This window comes from Schistocerca cancellata, chromosome 4 (genome assembly GCF_023864275.1).
Source record: "Schistocerca cancellata isolate TAMUIC-IGC-003103 chromosome 4, iqSchCanc2.1, whole genome shotgun sequence".
NCBI classification, from domain to species: domain Eukaryota; kingdom Metazoa; phylum Arthropoda; class Insecta; order Orthoptera; family Acrididae; genus Schistocerca; species Schistocerca cancellata.
The window spans coordinates 563,691,657-563,698,373 of NC_064629.1; positions in this window are offsets into that span (position 1 = coordinate 563,691,657).

A 6,717-nucleotide genomic window follows, 5' to 3' on the forward strand; every position below is an offset into this window, starting at 1 on the left:
ACACATTGAATTACAGACACATATTACTGACCTCAATTTGCGGTAGGATTTTGCAGCATATTCTGTACTCGAACATTATGAATCACCTTGAAGAAAATAACTTATTGATGCATAACAAACACGGATTCAGAAAATATCGTTCTTGTGCAACACTGCTAGATCTTTATTCCCTTGAAGTAATGAGTGGTGTCGACAAGGGATCTCAGATCAATTCCATATTCCTAGATTTCCAGAAGGCTTTTGGTACCGTTCCTCACAAGCGACTATTAATCAAATTGCGTAAATATGGAGTATCGTCTCAGTTGTGTGACTGGATTCGTGATTTCCTCGCAAAGAGGTCACAGTTCGCAGTGATAGACGCTAAATCATCGAGTAGAACAGAAGTGATATCTGGCGCTCCGCAAGGTAGTGTCATAGGCCCTCTGCTATTCCTGATTTATATAAATGATCTAGGTGATAATCTGAGCAGCCCCTTAGATTGTTTGCAGATGACGCTGTAGTTTACTGTCTAGTAAAAACATCAGACGATCAATTCCAATTACAAAATGATATAGAGAGAATTTCTGTATGGTGCGAAAAGTGGCAATTAGCATTAAAAAAAAAAAAAAAACGTGCGAGGTCATCCACATGGGTACTAAAAGAAATCCGATAAATTTTGGGTATCTGATAAATCGCACAAATATGAGGGCTGTCAATTCGACTAAATACCTAGGAATTACAATTAAGAGCAACTTAAATTGGAAAGACCACACGTTGTGGGGAAGGCGACATGAAGACTGCACTTTGTTGGCAGAAAACTTTGAAAATGCGACAAACCCACTAAAGAGACAGCCTGCATTTGTCTGTCCTCTGCTGGACTATTGCTACGCGGTATGGGATCCTAACCAGGCAGGATTGACGGAGGCCATCAAAAAAGTGCAAAGAACGGAAGCTCGTTTCGTGTTATCGCGCAGTAGGGGTGAGAGTGTCACTGATACGATACGCGAGTTTGGGTGGCAATCACTGAAACAAAGGCGGTTTTCTTTGCGGCAAGATCTATTTACGAAATTTCAGTCACCAACTTTCTCTCCCGAATGCGTTAATATTTTGTTGACATCCACCTACGTAGGGAGAAATGACCATCATAATAAAATAAGAGAAATCAGAGTTCGAACGGAAAGATTTAGGTGTTCCTTTTTCCCACGCGCCATTCGAGAGTGGAATGATAGAGAAGTAGTATAAAAATGGTTCGATGAACCCTCTGCCAGGCACTTAAGCGTGAACTGCAGAGTAACTATGTAGATGTAGATGTAGATGTACCAGGACACTTAGTAGGGAGCTTGGGATTCCTCAAACCACTGTATGGAGAGTTCTTCGTTACAAGTTGAACAAATGTGCATACCATATCCAGGTCGTACATAAGCTCGAAGCGGAGGACTACGCAGCCAGACAAGTTATGTGTCGTGCCCTGCTACAAGCTGTGGAAAATGATAATTTGATGCAAAATGTCTTGTTCAGCGATGAAGCTACATTTCATTCCTGTGGATATGTGAATAGACACAACTGCAGGCTCTGGGCAGACGAACAACCAAGTGTGCTGCAGGAGCGGCAACGAGACACAGCAAAAGTGAACGTGTGCTTAGGGATAACGAGGTCAACAGTGTACGGGCCCTTCTTCTTCGCAGAACAAACCGTTACTGGAACCACATACCTAGATATGCCGGAACAGTTTTTGGAGCCCCAGTTGATATCTGTTGGGATTATAGATACTGTTGTTTTTCAACAGTGCCCCACCCCTTTTTGCCCTCGTTTTTCGGGATTATCTGAATCAAGCATTTCCCGGCAGATGGATTGGTCATGCCTCTCCACGGATTTGGGCATCCGGCTCTCCTGACTTGACACCCTTAGACTTTTTTGAATGGGGGTTTATCAAGTCTAAGGTATACCAGGTGAAGATCCGCAGCGCTGAACACTTAACACAGCGGATTCGAGCCGCAGCTGCTAATATTACACCAGATATGCTTGGGCAGGTTTGTCGGTCTACAGTGGAGTGGGGGGGGGGGGGGGGGGGGTGCCTAGACATGCAAGGTGGTCACATTGAAATGTACTGAAATTATGTCGTATTGTAACATAAGTTGCAGTGCCATTACCTATTGATTAATAAAATTTTTTTATGTACAAAATGTATAGTGAATTTAGAATCACCTTGTATATTATAAAAGTGAATGTGCGTATTTATGTATATTCCATATCTCCTCCTGAACCACTGAATCAATTTCAACCAAACTTAGCAAACATATCATACAGTCTGGAAGCAATCGCTGTGGGTTTAAGAACTACTTACGTACCAAAGGGTTGAGGGTGGGGGTGAAGAAGTAGCGCGATCCACGACGCATGGTTACCCATACTTTATTCATCCAGTATTTGGGAAAGAGGACACTTAGAGACTTTCAACAAAAGTCACACATAATTTCCAACCTTTACAAAGTTTTTCTCACTGTCAGTCCACATAAAATGATTAAAAGAAAGAAGTTTATCGCTTACTACATTTTCGCTGATCCTACAGTGAAACTGCCGCATGAAGCATGACGTATTAATTTATTACCTCTTTACTACTAACAGTATTTGAGACACATTTTGCAGTTAGTATTTGTACCAGCAAAATTATGTCATTGCGTGGCACATACTACAGGAGATATGACGTCTTAAATATTGTGCTGCGTGAAAATGAAACTGCAAAGCGAAACTCGCTAGAGATACAGATGAAATATTTGTACAGCTACGCATGAAATGTATTACGTATATGGGGAATGTATTTGACTTGTCCAAACATGGGCAAAGACACGGGTAAAAAGCTCATCCTAAACCCCTGGAACGATTTCAACCAAATTTGGTAGATGTATTAGCTACAATCTGGGAACAAATACTGTGGGGGTAAGAAGCACCAGACTCCTATTAGGGTGGGGGCTTATGTGGAAAGAGATGGTGGAGGAAGAGATGGACCGATAGAGAGGGGGGGATTAGGATGGACAGAGTGAGAGAAGGAGAAATGGTCGGAGAGAGGGAAGAGGAGGAGATAGACAGGAAAAGAAAAGAGGAGGTGAGGGACTGTGACAGGAGAAGGAAGAGATTGATTGAGAGGTTGGGGGGACGGGGGGAGATGAAATGAGAGGGTAGGATGAGGAGATGGACAGGACGAGGAGTAGGATATTGTGTTTAACGTTGAAACGTCCCCTTAGAAAAATTATAAAAGACTGTGCTTAAACTGACACACAATATTTTTTAGCGCAACGCAATCTGACTTTCAAAAATACCTACAAAAGAATGGCCCCGACTAACAATAATCTATACCTTTCATGAATCACTTACCTTACAAAAATCTTCGTTACTCAAACTACTGCAATACAGAATGCGCCAATACTGCCAGCTGAATAAAAAGTTCTAACTACTGAAGGTAGGCATAGTTAGCAAATGAAAGATTTTGATAGAAAACAAACAATGTATTTACCTTCATACTGTTCAAAAGTCATTATATATATATATATATATATATATATATATATATATATATATATATATATATATATATATTCATGACATCCAGTCTTACAAATTTACTGTCTCTGATGGACACACGTCCAGATCATCCGCTCTCAAAACTCCGCCATCTCTCTCCCCACATCCACCACTGCTGGCGGCTCAGAATTAGTTCAAAAATTCTACATCAAACCGATGTTAAGGATATTGGTCTACAATTATGCAGGTCCATTCTTTTATCTTTCTTCTACACAGGAGTCACCTGCACTTTTTTGCTGTGGCTTGTGACTTCGTTATGGGCGAGAGATTTGCGATAAATGTAAGGTAAGTAAGGGACCAATGCCGCATTGCTCTGTAAAACCGAATTAGGATTCCATCCGGACCTGACCACTAATTTGCTTTCAACTCTTTCTCTTGCTTTTCTACGCTACGGATGCCGGTTTCAATGTCCTCCATGCGGGAGTCTGCATGACAGTCAACCTATGGTATGTTAGTACGTTTCCCCAGTGTGAATGATTTCTTCAACGTGAAGTTTAAAACTTCACTTTTCCTCTTGCTGAATTCTGTTGGCATTCCAGACTGGTCGACGAGTAACTGCATAGCATCCTTCGACTTGCAAGGTGGTTTTACGTATGACCATAATTTCGTCGGATTCTCGGCAAGGTCTTTCGCTGAGGTATGACGGTGGAAGATGTTACATGCTTCGCACATTGGTGTCCTTACTGACAAGCGAATTTCTACTAAATTTTGCCTGTTGGCATTTGAACGTTGTATTTGAATCGAGAGCACAACAATCTCTAAGTCCTTAGCAGTTTCCGAATTTTATGTCTTCAGAGCGCGATTTACAGTTAGTTTCAACTTTGCCCACAATTCGTCTACTCCCTCATATTGGAAATAATTGACGTCCATCCGTTGTCTAAGTGGGATGCTAGCAACTGTTTATCTGCTTTTTCTAACATAAATACTCTCATAGTCTTCTTGACGTATCTATTAACTTTAGTAACCATTGTCGCTATGATGAAATCATGATCACTAATCCATCTCTCTGTACTGACACTGTCGACAACGCCAGGCCTATTTGTAGCTACATGGTCTAAATTATATTTCCATTGCGTGAAAGTTGTCTAACTAGTTTACAAGACAGTTTTCGGAAAATGCGTGCAAAAGTACTTCGCAAGACTGTCTGTCCACACCATCTACAGTGAATCCACGGACGTCCCATTCTATACTCGGTAGATTAAAGTCGCCTCCAACTACTACCGCATGTTCTGGTTATTTCCTCGCTACTGAGCGTAGATTTTCCTTGAATAATTTCACAACTGTTATCAGGTGGCCCGTAAAACAACCGATAATTAACATGAGTTCACCTAGGCCTGCTACTCGCGTCCAGATAACTTCACAGTCAGACTCAATTTAAACTCGACACACACAATATTTTTGTCGACAGCAATAAACACTCCCCCTCCTTATCACGTAGACCAAGTGTCTTCATTTAATACGCTAGAACAGCACAGCGAAATGGGTTGACTGTGGGGTTCTATTCCGTTTGTATGTAAGTACACAGGTGTGAAAACTTAAGGTCGAATGTAACTTTCGCATGTGATGCCATTGCCAAGCAACACAGCTCGATTAAAATTGGACCATACTTAGAAAGACTGTGTAATACAGAAGATAACTGAAAGAAATACACAATGAGACGAACAGAAATGATTATTTTACCAAAGACACTGAATTCCTCACTGTGTATGTTGTTCCCCAATACAGTAATGTTTCTTAAGAGAGTGTGTCGTCACCACGGATGGCGCTGCACGCTCTGCAGCGTGCTTCCATGCAGGCCACAAGGTTGGTAACAGTTCTTGTTGTAGGGCGTTCCAATCCTCCATCAGCGCGGTTAACAGCTGCTGGATGGTCGTTGGTGTCTGTGGACGTGCTGCGGAAATGGGATTTATGTCTGGGAACGGGCAGGACAGTTCTTACGCCGAATATCTTCTCGTTTCAAAAGCCACACGTGCTGTTCAACGCGCTAACACACAGTCATCCATAAAAATGAACTTAGCACCGAATTCAGTCCTAAAAACACCCACGTGGGAACCGGTAGAGTGTGACTATATCGATCATTCATTTCCACCGAGCAGTTAATAATACACTACTGGGCATTAAAATTGAGACACCGCGAAGATGACGTGCTACAGACGCGAAATTTAACCGACAGGAAGAAGATGCTGTGATATTCAAATGATTAGCTTTTCCGAGCATTCACACAAGGTTGGCGCCGGTGGCGACACCTACAATGTGCTGACAAGAGGGAAGTTTCCAACCGATTTGTCATTCACAAACAGCAGTTGCCCGCGTTGATTGGTGAAACGTTGTTGTGATGCCCCGTGTAAGGAGGAGAAATGCGTACCATCACGTTTCCGACTTTGATAAAGGTTGGATTGTAGCCTATCGCCATTGCGGTTTATCATATCGCGACATTGCTGCTCGCGTTGGTCGAGATCCAATGACTGTTAGCAGAATATGGAATCGGTGGGTTCAGGAGGGTAATACGGAACGCCGTGCTGGATCCCAAAGGCCTCGTATCAAAAGCAGTCGAGATGCTAGGCATCTTATCCGCATGGCTGTAACGGATCGTGCAGCCACGTCTCGATCCCTGAGTCAACAGATGGGGACGTTTGCAAGACAACAACCATCTGCACGAACAGTTCGACAACGTTTGCAGCAGTGTGGACTATCAGCTCGGAGACCATGGTTGCGTTTACCCTTGACGCTGCATCACAGACAGGAGCACCTGCGATGGTGTACTCAACGACGAACCTGGGTGCACGAATGGCAAAACGTCACTTTTTCGGATGAATCCAGGTTCTGTTTCCAGCATCATGATGGTCGCATCCGTGTTTGGCGACATCGCGGTGAACGCACATTGGAAGCGTGTATTCGTCATCGCCATACTGGCGTATCACCCGGCGTGCCATTAGTTACACGTCTCGGTCACCTCTTGTTCGCATTGACGGCACTTTGAACAGTGGACGTTACATTTCAGATGTGTTACGACCTGTGGCTCTACCCTTCATTCGATCCCAGCGAAACCCTACATTTCAGCAGGATAATGCACGACCGCATGTTGCAAGTCCTGTACGGGACTTTCTGGATACAGAAAATGTTCGACTGCTGCCCTGGACAGCACATTTTTCAAATTTCTCA